Genomic DNA, 17,824 nt, shown 5'->3' with positions numbered 1-17,824 from the left:
ACAAGATTTCAATATCATTGATTGATTGATCTATTGTTTCCTCCAGCCTGTAATCCATTCTAGTGCCTGTTTACTGTTCTATATTATAAATTCCATGAGAGCAGGGATCATCTTTACTAACTCTAAAATAGTCTCCCACCTGTATGGTACAGTATTCTACACAGAATAAGGGCTCAATAAAAGCTTTTGATTACTTAATTGGCCCCATTTCCTGAAATGCAATTAGAAGTGCAGTCAGAAATATATTAACTCTTACCTGATCCCAAAATGAAGGTAGGCTCACCGAGTAAGGACATCAGGAAGCATTCAACATCATCCTCATCATCATCGTCATCATATCATATCAACACCATATTTCATAAAGGAGAGCCACCTCAAAAAGTGATCATTTTAACCTCAAAAACTTTATGTTCTTGAAGAACAAGCAAAGTTTTTTTTTTAAGATTTTAAACGTACCTTTGTTAATGTGTAGTCTAGCTGACATGGAATAGGTAAGGCTCCTCAACATTTCGTAAGACTTCTTCTGGCCTATTTTTCTGTTCTTTTTTTCAAAAAACCTCTGCATAAACCAAACAATGTCTTGTCAAAATGTGCTAGTTATCATAAAAGTCAGTAAAATCATTAGTTGAATTTGTGTCTGCCTTTTCAGAGTTGTTCTTGGCTTCCAAACTCTAATTTTTAGGAGCTCAGTACCAACCAGGTAATTTAATTTGAAGCTTAACATGAAGTTTCAACACAGAAGTCATTTGAAGATTACTAACCAGGAAAACGTTAGGCTACAAACTTGATGCATTCTCCAAATCAAAACATATTCTGCAAAAGATAAAATAATAAAAAAATGTGTATGTCAATAGATGGATGGTTTGAATACTTGTAAAAATTCTAGAAAGTCTTCAATGACATCACATTTACAGTATGATTAACACAGTATAATGCCTGTTCTTTGAAAAGAACCTTGACCCTTCAACATACAGTACAAGCTCGTTTATTTGCCCCCGGCCCGACAAATGATCTGGATCTCTCTGGTTTATCTGGACTATTTTTCAACCAGTGTACGGCAATGACCTGAAGTTACGTTTGCACTGTTTCAGGCTGTTTCACACTATTCAGGTCTGGGACATGTTCCAAGATTACTGGAAATTACCAGCTGCCTGAATTAATACCCACTCGTCTATCAAGGTTATCGTTGTATTTCATCCATTAAGAACCCCTTTAAAGGTGTCTTAGAGTTCCTTATGTTATAGATCATCTCAATTGGGCCCGGTGTCCTTCCTGTTTCAGAGGGCTGTGGTAGAGGAAGCCCAAGATGATATCTGGGTGGATGTGGATGTGTAATTGTGGCCTCAGGGACAGAACTGGTGAACAGCATGTGCCTCAGAAAACAGCCCCCATATCTGCAGGGCGCTTTGTCAGTGAATCCAGGTTTTGCAACACAATTAGCCACTTTACATTTTGAGCATGGAGTGCAAAAAGAGAAAGTGTGTGTGTGTCTATGTGTGGCAGGGGGGTGGGGTTGTGAATGAATGGCAGGACTTCCATGATACAGAGGATCCCAGGAGAAGAACCAGTCCAAGATTAGAAGGAAAACACTAGAGAAACAGAATCAGAGAAAGAGAAATCCATAGAAAGCAAAACCAATGGAAATAGTAATAGCATGGACTGATTCAGTGGGAGCAGTGCACTGCACTGCACTGTATTGGGAAGTACAAAATAAAGAAATGACATGAATGGCCTTTGCCCACAAGGATCCTATACTCTTAATAGGGGAAACAGACAGAAAATAATTACAAATAAGTACTGGGGAAGTCCCCTCTCAGGATCACACCTGGAGAGTTTCCAGTACTCTACCAGTCTCGACTATGGAAGGGAGAGTCAAGCAAAGGCATGTTCACTCCATTCTTAGCTTGGGCAATGGCTAGAGAGTGGAAGGCAATCTGCTACAAGTCAAAAGTCACCTGTGCTGGGCAGCAGCGGTATTGGAGAGAGTCAAGGATGGAGACTCAAGTTTACTGCATGAAAGGAGGCAATGATAATCCATTACTATATTTTTACCAAGAAAACTCTATGGCTTCACTTCCAGAACAATTGCAGATAGAGGTGGGGCACCCTGAGAGAGATGTGTCCATGGTGTCGCTATGGGTCGGAGACAACTCAACAATAAAAGACAAGACAAGACTGGGGAAGTAGCAAGGCCTAATGGATAGAGCACGGATCTGGGATTCAGAAAGACCTTGGTTCTAATCCCAGCTCCACGACTTGTCTGCTGTGTGACCTTGGGAAGTCGCTTCACTTTTCTATGCCTCAGTTATTTTATCTGTAAAATGGGGATAAGACTGTGAGGCCCTTGCAAGACATGGGTTGTATCCAACCTGATTACCTTGAATCTACCCCAGTGTGCTTAGAACAGTGCCTGGCACGTAAGCCTTAACAAATGCCATTAAAAAATAATCTAATAGGTGCATATTGTACTTCCCAAGTGCTTAGTACAGTGCTCTGCACACAGTAAGCGCTCAATAAATACAACTGAATGAATGAATATGCAACTGAATACACACATGTATATAAATATATATATATATATATATATATATATATACACACACACACACATATGGGTGCTGGGGAGGATATAAGAAATTATTTAAGTTCTAAGGATAGCTGAGGTAGTATTTTTAGTGGTGCTTGTTAAGTACTTACTCTATGCTAAGCGTGGGGTAGATTCAAGATAATCAGATTGCACCCAGTCCCTGTCTCACATGGGTTTATCAATGTAGGGGAAGGGAGGACAGGCATTTAAATCCCATTTTACAGATGAAAAAACTGAAGCACAGAAAAGTAAAATGATTTCATTCATTTATTCATTCATTCAATCAAATTTATTGAGCACTTACTGTGTGCAGAGCACTATACTAAGCGCTTAGCTTGCCATGGTCACACAGCCGGCAAGTGGCAGACCTGGGATTGGAACCCAGATTTCCTGATTTCGAATCCTGAACTCCTTTCACTATCAATCAATCAATCAATGGTATTTACTGAGTGCTTGCTGTGTGCACAGTACTGTACTAAGTACTTGGAAAAGAACAATACAACAGAGTTGGTTGACAATCCCTGCCCAAAAGGAGTGTATGATGATTTTATGCAGCTTGGAGTGTTGGGGATTAATCAGGAAAGGTTTGTTGGAAGAGGTGGGATTTCAGGAGGGCTTTGAAAATGTCGGGAGGGTGGGGGGGCTGTGTTTTGACAGATTTAACGAAGGAAGGAGTTCCATGACAGGCAAACGGCATGAATGAGGGGTCCAAGTGTCAATAGTGAGTTGCAGTTGGAAGGATATTTTGGGAGGAACAAAGAAGGAAAGTTGGGGAGTTAGTGGGGAAAGGGGCAGTTATGTAGATTGGGCTGAGTCATTGGAGAGCCTAGATCCTGATTGTGAGGATTTTTATTTTTTGATTTGGAGGACATGGGAAGTCAGCAGAGCTTTGAGGAGCTGAGAGATGGATGCCAAACAATGTTTCAGGAAGTTGATCTTGGCAGCAGTGTGAAGTAAAGGTGAGAGAGAGGAGAGGATAGAGACAAGCAAACAAGCAAGGTGGCTGATTGTATTCTCTGGTCATGATGTAACGAGAAGTTGCACCATGGTGGTAACTGTTTGGATAGAGAGGAAGGGGCAGATCTGGGAGATGTTGTGCAGAAAGAACCGGCAGGATTGGGCAGTAGACTCGCAGTAGGACAGTGAGGAGTTGAAGATGACACTGAGGTCGCACACCTAAAAGTCAGAAAGCAGACAGAGATAGTAACTAGATGCCGAGACGGATTTAGAGGGAGAGAAAGAAGGGAAGACAGAAAGAGAGAGAGAGAGAGAGAGAGAGAGAGAGAGAGAGAGAAGGCAGAAACCACTCTCCCCAAATTCAAAGCCCTATTAAAAGAACATCTTCTACAGGAAGACTTCCCTGTTTCAGCTCTCATCTCCCCACCCTATTTTCCCTCAAATCAATCAATCAATGATATTTATTGAGTGCTTACTGTGTGCAGAGCACCATCCTAAGCGCATGGGAGAGAAGCAACGTGGCTCAGTGGAAAGAGCACGGGCTTTGGAGTCAAGAGGTCGTGGGTTCAAATCCCGGCTCCGCCAACTGTCGGCTGTGTGACTTTGGGCAAGTCACTTAACTTCTCTGGGCCTCAGTTCCCTCATCTGTAAAATGGGGATGAAGGCTGTGAGCCCCACGTGGGACAACCTGATTACCTTGTATCTACCCCAGCACTTAGAACAGTGCTTTGCACATAGTAAGCGCTTAACAAATGCCAACATTATTATTATTATTATTATTATTATAGAGTTGATAGATATGAGCAGCGTGGCTCAGTGGAAAGAGCACGGGCTTTGGAGTCAGAGGTCATGGGTTCAAATCCCGACTCCGCCAACTGTCATCTGTGTGACTTTGAGCAAGTCACTTAACTTCTCTGTGCCTCAGTTACCTCATCTGTAAAATGGGGATTAAAACTGTGAGCATCCCATTGACAACCTGATCACCTTGTAACCTCCCCAGTGCTTAGAACAGTGCTTTGCACATAGTAAGCACTTAACAAATACCATCGTTATTATTATGATACAATCCCCGCCCTCAAGGACGTTACAGTCTAGTTGGGGAGACATTAAAATGACAAATATGGGAAACAGGTGGGCATTCCTGCTCCTGACTGCATCACCTAAGCCCTTGAGTCCATACCCACTAATCACTTAGGTTTCCCCTGCCCAGCAATAGCCCTTATGTACCCCATCCTTAGTTTCTTCACCTACCTGAAATTGAAGATTGGTTTCCCACAAGACTGTGAGTTTCCCGAGGGCAGGAATCATGTCTACTGTACTCTCCCAACTACTTAGTTCAGTGCTCTGTACCCAGGAGACATTTGGTAAATGCCACTGATTGATTGAAAGATGGATAGAACCAAAAGAGAGGCCAAAAAAGAGCAAGAAAGTGAGAAGCAGACAGACACAGTCTCCGCAACAGGGATTGCAAGGAAGTGGGGAAGGGAAGGAGCCTGACTGGACTCTAATGAGGTGAAACTGTAGTGGTGAGGAGGGAGGCCCAGCGTCCTCCAACCCTCTCCACTCTCCCTCCCCCCACCCCCAATGGGGCCCTCTAGCAACCCCTTCTGTTCTCCAGCCACTCAGCTCATTCCCTGGGACTGCAGAAGCAGGGCAGGAAAGACGGGACTGTCCTGATCAGCCCTTCCATAATAATATTGTTAGTATTTGTTAAGCATTTACTATGTGCCAAGCACTGTTCTAAGCGCTGGGGTAGATTCAAGGTAATCAGGTTGTCCCATGTGGGGCTCACAATCTTAATCCTCATTTTACAGATGAGGGAACTGAGGCACAGAGAAGTTGAGTGACTTGCCCAAGGTCACACAGCTGATAAGTGGCAGAGCCAGGATTAGAAACCACGACCTCTGACTCCCAAGCCCGGGCTCTTTCCACTAAGCCACGCTGCTTCCACTCCATGTTTTTGCTGTTCTAGTGGGAATGGCTCTGATTTTGCTTCTAGATCCCATTAGCCCTGGTTTATCCACCTGGGAACTGTGGGTAAGGTGGGAGGGGAATCCATCTGACTTCAGCCCTTCCTCACCCCCACAGTCTTTGCTGTTTCTTCCTTCTATAGAACACGGGAATGGGAGAGAGGATCCTTCTCCCATATAACTTCCACCACTCATATCCGGCTCCCTGCCACGGTCACTGGGTGAAGAGAAGTAGAGTTAGTGATCTGAGGGTTTAGGACCAAGTCTCCGGCAATGCCCCCTGCCTTCCTATTCCTCAGCACAGGGGATGTTTGAAGGGAGGGCTGTTTCACCTACCCACACCCCAGAATCTTTCCTGGCATCCCCCGCATCGCCAGCTATCCCATTAAGCCCTCTGTGTGAAGCTGCAGTTACCCCCTTTGGTAGCATAACTGGGGAGGGGGCGGGGTGGGGGACTAGGAGGAGAGCAGGAATAGGGGGAACTGAGATGCGGGAGACACAGTCAGGAAACAGAAAAGGCTGCTAAAAGAAGTCAACAAACCACCAGATAGAAAACAAGGGTGATTGCCTGGTGAGAATTCCACAATAGAACAGCTAACAAATCAAGGAAAGGGAAATAGGGACCTCTTCTGACTCAAACTGGATAGCCTCAATCGGTTGTGTTTATTGAGCATTTCTTCTGTGCAGAGAATGAAAAAGACACACAGAGACACAAAAATGGAGTTCTGACCCCTGTTTTTTCAACTGTCCAGTTTCAGTCTATCCTCTACCTCCTCCGTATTTCTAACCTCCCTTACCTACTCTTCCTGCTTCACTTCCTCTGTTCCAAGATCTATGTCTCCTTGAGGATTTGACTTGCCCGCAGTATGATCTTCTGAATATTGCCAGTTTCTTCTTCTGTAAAATGGGACTGTCTCTTCTCCCCATCTCTTAGACTGTGATCCCTTGGTGTAACAGTGACCCTGTCTGATCTGATTATCTCGTGCCAGGGTTTAGCAGAGTTTGACACATGGTAAGCACCTAATGAATGCTTTGCAGTTATTATTGTTGTTGTATTAACATTATTACATTTGTGTCTAGTTCCAGATGACCCTGAGCCAACACCTGAGCTGCTCCAGGAAAGAGATTAAGGTAAGGCAACTGAAGCTCAGACTCGAATCATTATTCTGGTGTTGGCTTCTGGAGTGGCTGGAATAGCAGTGCTTCCCTTCCCTCCCCTTTTTCCTTCCTACTTTCCCTCAATTCCCAGCACTTGCATTTGACATGTTAGTTAGACACATCCCATGCAGATTCAAGTTAGAAATGAGATTTTTCCGGCAAACGTAGCTCAGAAATTCACACTGCCATCAACCCAGCAGGCTATTTTAATGGACCGAATGTTGGCCTTCAACCTAAAACTGACAAGTACATTCTGCACCACAAAAGATTACTGAAATCTCATGTTAGAAAAGACAGAGCAGTATAGCTGTTTAACAAAGCCTGCTAGATTGCAGCTTGGAGAATAAAGGGGGACTTTGCCCGCCCTTCACTCCTGGAACAGGCTGTGTCTCTCATATACAGGCGTTTTAAGCAGAGTCTCTCTACATACTTGGCCATTCATTCATTTATTCAATCGTATTTATTGAGCGCTTACTGTGTGCAGAGCATTCATTCATTCATTCAATCGTATTTATTGAGCACTTACTGTGTGCAGAGCATTCATTCACTCATTCAATCGTATTTATTGAGCGCTTACTGTGTGCAGAGCATTCATTCATTCATTCAATCGTATTTATTGAGCGCTTACTGTGTGCAGAGCACTGTACTAAGCGCTTGGGAAGTACAAGTTGGCAACATATAGAGACAGTCCCTACCCACTTGGGAGGGTGCAATACAACAATAAACAGACACAATTTCCTGCCCAGAATGAGCTTAGTGTAGAGGTGGGGAGACAGTCATTAATATAAATAAATTACGGGTATGTACATAACTGCTGTAGGGCAGGGAGTGGGGAGAAAAAAAAAGGAGCAAGCCAGGTTGATGAAGAGGGGAGTGGGAGAAGAGAAAAGAGGGGCTTAGTCAGGGAAGGCCTCTTGGGTGAGACGTGCCTCTCCATCCCCCTCATCTTACCTCCTTCCCTTCCCCACAGCACCTGTATATATGTATATATGTTTGTACATATTTATTACTCTATTTATTTATTTTACTTGTACATATCTATTCTATTTATTTTATTTTGTTAATATGTTTGGTTTTGTTCTCTGTCTCCCCCTTTTAGACTGTGAGCCCACTGTTGGGTAGGGACTGTCTCTATATGTTGCCAATTTGTACTTCCCAAGTGCTTAGTACAGTGCTCTGCACATAGTAAGCACTCAATAAATACGATTGATGATGATGATGATGATGATGCCTTTCAGTAAGTCTTGGAAGGAGGGGAGAGTAATTGTTAGATTTGAGGAGGGAGGGCATTCCAGGCCAGAGGCGGGATGTGGCTGTGGGATCAGCAGCGAGATAGACGAGATTGGGGCAAAGTGAGGTCAGCAGTGAGGTGGTTGTGAGCGCCACGTGGGACAACCTGATCACCGTGTATCCCCCCAGCGCTTAGAACAGTGCTTTGCATGTAGTAAGCACTTAACAAATACCATCGTTATTGTTATTATTCATTCATTCATTCAATCAATCGTATTTATTGAGCACTTACTGTGTGCAGAGCATTGCACTAAGCGCTTGGGAAGTCCAAGTTGGCAACATATAGAGACGGTCCCTACCCAATAGTGGGCTCATTATTATTAGAGGAGCTAAGTATGAGGGCTGGGTTATAGTAGGAAAGTAGCAAGGTGAGGAGGAGTGGGTAAGGTGATGGAGTGCTTTAAAGCCAATGGTGGGGACTTTTTTTTTGATGGGAAGGTGGACAGGCAACCACCGGAGTGTTTTTTGAGGAGTGAATAATAATAATGTTGGTATTTGTTAAGCACTTACTATGTGCAAAGCACTGTTCTAAGCGCTGGGGGGAATACAAGGAGATGAGGTTGTCCCACGTGGGGCTCACAGTCTTAATCCCCATTTTCCAGATGAGGGAACTGAGGCCCAGAGAAGTGAAGTGACTTGCCCAAGGTCACACAGCAAACGTGGGGGAGGCGGGATGAATGGGATCAGGCAATGAAACAAGGGAGTGTGCCACTTCTGCAAGACATGGCAACTCTGCAGTCTGCATAGTCTCCCATTGCAAAGGAGAGAGCCTGTTGTAGGGTAGGGACTGTCTCTATATGTTGCCGACTTGTACTTCCCAAGTGCTTAGCACAGTGCTCTGCACACAGTAAGTGCTCAATAAATACGATTGGATGAATTAGAGATGCTGTTTATTCTTCACAGGTGGAATAATTTTGGCACCAGCTGTACACTATTAAAGTGACGACTGTTCATCTTAATGGTTTAATGGAAAGTCCCTCTAGACTGTAAGCTCACTGTGGGCAGGGAATATGTCCATTGTTCTATTGTACTCTCCCAAGCACTTAGTAAAGTGCCCTGCACAATGTGAGACCTCAATAAATGAGATTGAATGAAATGGGTGCATGAACTAAGTCATATTTCGATTTACCAATGGCTAAGGGCTATGTAGGGTATTACTGTACATGTAAGCGCTTAGTCCAGTGCTCTGCACACAGTAAGCGCTCAATAAATACGATTGAATGAATGAATGTAGAAGGAAGCACATAGGATTTGCACGTCCTGATGCTAAACGTCTGGTTTCGTGGTCCAAGTAATTGCCTCCCTCACGCTGTGTGTTTGTGGAGGTGTGTTCCGGGAGGTGTGCTTGTCCGTCCCAGGAGGGCGTGTGTGTGTCCGTGTATGTCTGTGGATTTGGGGGTTTGTGTGTGTGTGTGTGTGTGTGTGTGTGTGTGTGTCTCCCAGGGTGTGTCCCCGCAGGTGTGCTTGTCTGTCCCCAGGTGCACATGTTTGTGTGTGTGTGTGTCCCCGGGCACGCATGTGTGTCCGTGTATGTCCATAGGCACGTCTGTGTGTGTGTATGTGCGCGTGTCCCCGGGCACGCATGTGTGTCTGTGTATGTCCATGGGTGTGTGAGTGTGTTCCCAGAGGTGTGCTTGCCATCCCTGGGTGCGGTGTGTGTGTGTGTGTGTGTGGCCATGGGTGTGTGTGTCCGTGTGTGTCCCCGGGTGTGCTCCCGGAGGTGTGCTTGTCCGTCCCCGGTGCCCGGTGCGCTTGTGTGTCCGTGTATGATGTCCGTGGTTGTGTGGGTGTGCGCCCAGAGGGGTGCTTGCCATCCCTGGGCAAGCCTGTGTCCGTGTCCGTGTGTGTCCGTGTGTGTGTGTGTGTGTGTCCGTGCGGGCCCGTCCGGTGCGGAGGGAGGGTCCGGGGCGGCGGTGGGCCGGGGGCCGGGGGCCGGGGCTCTCCCCCCTTTCCGCTCTGCCCCCCGCAGCACCCCACGGCCACGGCCACGGCCACCGCCCTCGGGCCACGGCCCCCAGCCCCCTGACCACCGCCCCCTCACTCCTCACCCCCCTTTCCCCTGCCCCCTGCCCCCCACCCCCTGCTCCCTTCCCCTGCCCCCCGTCCTCTGCCCGCCGCCCCTTGCCCCCGTCCCCTGCCCACCGCCCCCTTCCCCTGGGCCCTGCCCTCCGCCCGCCGCCCCTTGCCCCCTTCCCCTGTCCTCTGTCCCCTGCCTCCCTCCCCCTGCTCCCTTCCCCTGCCTCCTGCCCTCTGCCCACCGCCCCCGCCCCCTGCCCTCTGCTCCCCGCCCCCTGCTCCCTTCCCCAGGCCCCTGCCCACCTCCCCCTGCTCCCTTCTCCTGCCCCTGCCCTCTGCTCACCGCCCCCCGCCCTATGCCCCCCTCCCCCTGCTCCCTTCCCCTGGCCCCTGCCCACCTCCCCCTGCTCCCTTCTCCTGCCCCTGCCCTCTGCTCACCGCCCCCCGCCCTATGCCCCCTCCCCCTGCTCCCTTCCCCTGCCCCCTGCCCCCCTCCCCCTGCTCCCTTCTCCTGCCCCTGCCCTCTGCTCCCCGCCCCCCGCCCCCTGCTCCCATCCCCGGCCCCCTGCCCTCTGCCCACCGCCCCCTGCTCTCTGCCCCCTGCTCCCTTCCCCTGCCCTCTGCCCACCGCCCCCTGCCCTCTGCTCACCGTCCCCTGCTCCCTTCTCCTGCCCACTGCCCCCCGCTCCCTTCCCCTGCTCCCTTCCCCTGCCCTCTGCCCACCTTCTCCTGCCCACCGCCCCCTGCTCCCTTCTCCTGCCCTCTGCCCACCTTCTCCTGCCCACCGCCCCCTGCTCCCTTCTCCTGCCCTCTGCCCACCTTCTCCTGCCCACCGCCCACCGCCCCTGCCCCCTTCCCCCTTCCCTCTTCCTCCTGCCCCCCACCCTCTGCCCCCTTCCCCTGCCCCCCCCCCCCCCCACCAGCCCTTCTCTGGGCCGCAGGGACCTCACCGCTAAAATGGGGTTCAACACCGGGAGCCCCGTCAGGGGCGGGGAGGGGGGGGGAGCCATCGGATTCTCTGATAATAATACTAATAATAATGATGATGGCATTTGTTAAGCGCTTACTATGTTCCGCGCACTGTCCTGAGCCCCGGGGGAGATACAAGGTGATCAGGTTGTCCCCCGTGGGGCTCCCAGTTTCCATCCCCATTTTACAGCTGATGTCACTGAGCCATAGAGAAATCAAGTGACTTACCCCAGGTCAAACAGCTGATACGAGGCGGAGCGGGATTAGAACCCACGACCTCTGACTCCCAAGCCCGGGCTCCTTCCACTGAGCCACGCTGCTTCTCTGTATCTTATATCCACCCCAGCGCTTAGAACAGTGCTTGGCACATAGTAAGCGCTTAATAAATACCATTATTATTATTATTATTACCCCAGAGCTTAGAACAGTGCTTGGCACATAGTAAGGGCTTAACAAATACCATTATTATTATTATTATTATCATTATTATTATTATTACTATTATTACCCCAGAGCTTAGAACAGTGTTTGGCACACAGGAAGCACTTAACAAATACCATTATTATCATCACAGCTCAGCACATAGTAAGCGCTTAACTAATACCATCATCATTATTATTAATATAGTGAGCGCTTAACAAACACCATCATCATCATTATTATTAACATAGTAAGCACTTAACAAATACCATCATCATCATTATTATTAACATAGTAAGCACTTAAATACCATCATTATCATTATTAGTATTAACATGGTAAGCGCTTAACAAATACCATCATCATCATTATTATTAACATAGTAAGCGCTTAACAAATACCATCATCATCATTATCATTATTAATATAGTAAGCGCTTAACAAATACCATCATCATCATTATTATTATTAACATGGTAAGCGCTTAACAAATACCATCATCATTATTATTATTAATATAGTAAGCGCTTAGATACCGTCATCATCATTATTATTATTAACATGGTAAGCGCTTAACAAATACCATCATCATCATCATTATTATTATTAACATGGTAAGCGCTTAACAAATACCATCATCATCATTATTCTTAACATAGTAAGCGCTTAACAAATACCATCGTTATTTTTATTAATAATAATCCCCCCCAGGGCTCTAGACTCTGAGCCCGTTGTGGGCAGGGATTGTCTCTCTTTGTTGCTGAACTGCACTTTCCAAGGGCTTAGTACAGTGCTCTGCACACAGTAAGCGCTCAATAAATACGATGGAGCGAATGAATGAGGGCCAAAGAGGCCGCTGCTCGCCCGCCCCCGCCTCAATGTGTGTGTGTGTGTGTGTGTGTGTGTTGTGTGTGTGTATGTGGTGTGTGTGTGTCAGGGTGTGTGTGTGTATCCCCTCCCCGGTCCCTCCCGACTCCATCAAAGGTGTCTCTGTGGTAGAAATATGAAGGCCGCTTCCTCTCCAAAAAAAACCTTGGGTTACTCAGGGCGGGAATCAATGGACCTATATTCTCTCGCCCGAGTTATAAATACCGGTCTGTTTGTTCTGGGGCAGGGACGGGTCCCTCGGTGTCCCACCGTCTTCTCCAGGGTTATTTCTCGGGGAGGAGGGAGTGGGAGAGTGTGTGTGTGTGTGTGTGTGTGTGTGTGTGTGTGTGTGTGTGTGTGTGTGTGTTGGGGGGTGGGGGATCGGTGGGTGTCCCCATCTAGTTCCAATATCAGACTCCAGAGCACTCCAACCCAATCAATCAATCAATCAATCGTATTTATTGAGCGCTTAAATGTCCTCCCTCTGCCCATCCGCCAAGCTAGCTCTCTTCCTCCCTTCAAGGCCCTACTGAGAGCTCACCTCCTCCAGGAGGCCTTCCCAGACTGAGTCCCTTACTCCCTCTCCCCCCATCCCCCTCTCCATCCCCCCATCTTACCTCCTTCCCTTCCCCACAGCACCTGCATATATGTATATATGTCTGTACATATTTATTACTCTATTTATTTTACTTGTACATATCTATTCTATTTATTTTATTTTGTTAGTATGTTTGGTTTTGTTCTCTGTCTCCCCCTTTTAGACCGTGAGCCCACTATTGGGTAGGGACTGTCTCTACATGTTGCCAACTTGTACTTCCCAAGAGTTTAGTACAGTGCTCTGCACACAGTAAGCGCTCAATAAATACGATTGATTGATTGATTGATTGCAGAGCACTGTACTAAGCGCTTGGGAAGTACAAGTTGGCAACATATAGAGATGGTCCCTACACAACAGTGGGCTCACAGTCTCCCCCACGCATTCCTCGCCCTAGAAATACACCCAGGTTGTCCATGCTCCCCGAAGGAGGACAGTCCCACTGAGTTTGGACATTGCTTATAATAATGTTGGCATTTATTAAGCGCTTACTATGTTCAATGCATTGTTCTAAGCGCTGGAGCACTGTTCTAAGAGCAGGAGCGTCTGGTCCTTTAAAAAAACAGCAACATGGAGATTCACCCAAAACAACAAACATTTCCACTGAACCTGATTAACCAGAAGAGAAATTCATTCATTCATTCAATCGTATTTATTGAGCGCTTACTGTGGGCAGAGCACTGTACTAGGCGCTTGGGAAGTACAAGTTGGCAACATATAGAGATCCCATTTCCACTGAACCTGATTAACCAGAAGAGAAATTCATTCATTCATTCATTCAATCGTATTTTTTGAGCGCTTACTGTGGGCAGAGCACTGTACTAAGCGCTTGGGAAGTACAAGTTGGCAACTATATATAGAGATCCCATTTCCACTGAACCTGGTTACCCAGAAGAGAAATCCCGCGTCTTTCCTTTTCGCTGGACGCCCCCACTCGTCTTCAGAGACTTTGTCCTGCAGTAGTTGTCTCCCCGCGGGTCCTGGGGAGAAGGGAGCGGGGGAAAAAGGGAGGGAGGAGGGACAAGGGAATCTCCCCATCCTCGCCCTCCTCTTAACGAGGGTCAGTTAATCCATTCAATCGTATTTATTGAGCGCTTACTGTGTGCAGAGCGCTGTAATAATAATAATAATAATGGCACTTGTTAAGCGCTTACTATGTGCGAAGCACTGTTCTAAGCGCGGGGGGATACAAGGTGATCAGGTTGTCCCATGTTGGGGGTCACAGTCTTAATCCCCATTTTACAGATGGGGGAACTGAGGCTCAGAGAAGTTACGTGACTTGCCCAAGGTCACACAGCAGACGTGGCGGAGTGGGATTAGAACCCGCAACCTCTGACTCCCAAAGCCACGCTGCTTCTCCTGCTGTACTAAGCGCTTATGTCCTGCCTCTGTGCCTGACAGGCTTCCCTTCCCAGGAGAACCGCTTCTAACTTTCCCTAGCTTTGCGGTAGGGTTATGGCTGGGTGGTTTCTGCTTTTTTTTTCTTTTTTTTTAATCCAAGGACACATCTCCGGGACAGGGAACTGAAGCAGAGCAGACAGATGTGAAACACTGCTGCTTTTAACAAGTTCTGGACGCTGCTTCCCTTCCATCCTTCCCAATCCCCCACCCCACCGCCCCCCCTTCTCCCTGGAGTTAGCATGGACTGGACTGACTGCACGTTGGGTTGTAATTAAGGGATCTTGGAGGCGTATTCACTTATGACGCGTTGCTTTTCTTTTGCTCTCGGTGAGAAAGTGGTTCCTTCTTCTTCCCTGGATCAGGACCTCTGCCACTCTACAAAGAGACATCCTGGAACACAGCCTCTCTCGCACCCACGCCCACAGACACACTTAAGGTGAGAGAGAAGTGCTCAGCCTCCACTTTATCTCCGGTTTCCAACTTTTGCACTGCTTGAGAGCATCTTGACTTCTGGAGCTCAGGACAAGGTAAACTTTTGGAAGCAATTTTGGTTTGTTCCCCCCGGGTATTCTTTCAACAAGCACTCGTGTAGTGCTGTCTTTAAGATTTCAGATCATGGGGATTTATTGATTTCTCTTTCAGAAGAGTGTCTTCTGAAGTTATCAGAGGTATCAAAGTGGGGATTGGGGAGAGTGTGGCTTGATTTCGCCTCTGGAATGTGACTCTTAGCAGTGGAGAAGTATTACCGCCTGCAGGGTCAATCCACACTGAGAACTGTATATTTCATTCAGTTCGCTGCCTCACTCCTGTGAATTTCCTAGATTCATGGTTGGCAAGTGTGACTTCTCCATCTGTATTCCAGTCGGAGTCTGCGGCACCTGGAGAAAGAAAAAAGGCTCAGTGCAGGTTGACTTGAGAAGGAAGGAGACTGCTTTTCCAGGTTTTCCAGGCTTTGTTTGTTTTACGGAAAAAGTGGTCCTGCAGAATGTAACCAATTTTAGTTAGATGTAATCCTCAAATGATTAACCTTTGAATAATTGTTTTCCTTTTGGCACAGGCTTCTGGCTCCCACTGGGAAATTAAAACACTGACAGTTCTAAGATATGAGATTGTAGATGGATAAATACCTAAAGTGATGTCGTATACTATCTACATGATCAAAAATATTGCTTTAAGTAAATGACAAAAAAACTCAAAACCGAACTAAAAATAGATAGAACTTTTTCTTAGTTGAATTCACTCATTGTGTGAAGAGTTAATTAGGGTTTTATGTTCAAAATAAGTTGTACTTTCCTTTATCCCTGGAAAAACATACAAAGTGGCCAGGACATGGAAGAGTTTTTAGGGTGGAAAGTGTGCCTGTTCATGTTCCAGTGTGATGTCATAAAATCAAACAGTCCGGTTTCTTGGAGGCTAACGGTTCTTGAGAAATGAAGCCTATGACTGAGTTTTAAAAGTGAAATGCAGTATTCACTTACCCCAGATAAAGACCCTGGTAATCATTTCTAATTTGATTAGGTCTAGGTAAAGTGCTCAATTTACAATATCAAGCATGTTTCAAACAGATACAAAAATAAAGAACTTTGAAGATGAGCCTACTGAATTACTCTAGAGTAGATATGACTATAGCCTCTCTTTGAATGACTCCTTGAAAAATGTATAATCCATAAGGCCATATTTTTATTTGGGGCTAAATCCTTTAATAGTCTTCTTACTAACTTCCTGGTCAAAGAATTCACTGCTACAACTTTCTCATCATGTTTGTGGGTGGGTGGGTGGGGGAAGGAGTTAACATTGCTGCCAATGAAATTAGAAACAAAACATTAAAAATGTATCTGAAAGTAATACTAAGTCTCTGTGGTACATCTCTGTTTTAAAAATGTCAGGTTTTCCTCATTACAGCATTATTTTTGAATAAAGAATGGGTTGAGAAATGTTTGGCTTAACTGTTACCAAATTGACGGTTGTTTAAGAACGTGAAAGCTTGAGTTCAGGGCCGCTTTCTTGAGTTAATAACCGAAACAAAAATCCACAAAAGGGGTAATCAAGAAGTCACTGATCTGCAATGAAAATGTGTCCTAAATTAAAGGCCGTCCTTCCTAATAAAAGCTTCAAATATCTGAAAATTTTCTAATGAGAGACAAGGATGAAGGAACTCCATGTTCCTGTGAAGTGAACCATTTATTTGCTGCGAGGCCCTGTCTTTCAGAGAAATGACTGACAGTATAATTCAGAAGTTACACTGCAGAGAAAAGAATCATTTCATTCTAACCCCAGTGGTTTAGTTTTCCTTCCCTTCCCTTGGGAGCTGGTAACACATCCAGAATTTGTATAAATGCATACCGGAGTATATAGTAGCATACTATATGGAGTAATGGCTTGGAAACTGTAGTGCAGTCTTTTAGCCCACTGGGTGTGGTGTATTTGGGACTTCCTGACAAACTATGAAGGCTTTAGATCCTCATGGAGAGTGGCAACTAGTTTTCATCGTCCAGATTATATTGGTTTCTTTCAATAGCCTTTCTCCTAAAGCAGAGCTTTTTGCCATTTTAACCTGATAGAATGCTAACCCACCGGTTGCGGATCCTAGAAAATTTGAAAAATAACGTTCCTTATTACAGTTGCTGCCGATTCATCACTAGACGTTTTGGCAAACGTAATACCTAGTCTTATAAAATAGAGGATTTGCAATTTAGAGGTGACAAAATCTTCTTTGGGATAAAGCATTCCAAATGTTTTAGGAGGATTTCAATCAATAGCATTTAAGGAGGATTGGAGGAAACAGCTGGTTAAACAAGCATTAGGTAGATGCAATGGTATAAATTAATAATGTGGTTCTTTATACGATGAATGGGAGGTTTTGTGAAAGTTAAAAGTTAAACACAGTCACTGGGTGCCACCTAGTGGATCATTCAAGTACATGTTTCACGATGTTCCAAAGAAAGTTGCAAATCCCGGGACTATAATTATTTATCTGGCTTTAGCATCCATTCATTCAGTCCTATTTACTGAGCGCTGACTGTGTGCAGAGCACTCTACTAAACGCTCGAGAAGTACAAATCGGCAACGTATAGAGACGGTCCCTACCCAACAACGGGCTCACCGTCTAGAACGAAAACCCTTCCCTAAATGAGCACCCGTTAATTCCAATTAAAATCACTTTAGTTTAATAATAATAATGATGGTATTTGTTAAGCGCTTACTATGTGCAAAGTACTGTTCTAAGCTCTGGGGGTGGGGGTGGGGGGGCATTTTTGTCACTAATGGACTGGCTTTCAGAAAGATCCCGAATCATACAGTTAAATAGCTACCCTCACACCCAATTCAAAAGTTTATTTTTAGTAACAGTGTATAACTTAGTTGAAGGATGGAGAGACTTGGATGTTATGAATCACTTCCAAAAGGTAAATAAGTGTTCTGCAAAACTGAGCATGGAACTGGGCAATTTGTAGCTCTAGACCGTAAAGCTCGTCTTCTACATTGTAAGCTCGTTGTGGGCAGGGAATGTATCTGCTTGTTGTTATATTGTGTTCACTCATTTATTCATTCATTCAATCATATTTATTGAGCACTGACCGTGTGCAGACCACTAGT

The 17,824-nt window shown here is 45.9% G+C and overlaps 1 non-coding gene across 1 annotated transcript; it reads left to right on the top strand.

Moving 5' to 3' along the window:
- Positions 1-1,807: 1,807 nt before the first annotated feature.
- LOC119944947 lies at positions 1,808-1,945 on the top strand. The gene has a single exon (XR_005456086.1). It is a non-coding gene; the product is annotated as a small nucleolar RNA SNORA7 (small nucleolar RNA).
- The last annotated feature ends 15,879 nt before the right edge of the window (positions 1,946-17,824 follow it).

The sequence above is a fragment of the Tachyglossus aculeatus genome, chromosome 23 (genome assembly GCF_015852505.1).
Source record: "Tachyglossus aculeatus isolate mTacAcu1 chromosome 23, mTacAcu1.pri, whole genome shotgun sequence".
Classification (NCBI taxonomy): Eukaryota; Metazoa; Chordata; class Mammalia; order Monotremata; family Tachyglossidae; genus Tachyglossus; species Tachyglossus aculeatus.
This window is presented reverse-complemented; position numbering and strand designations above follow the sequence as displayed.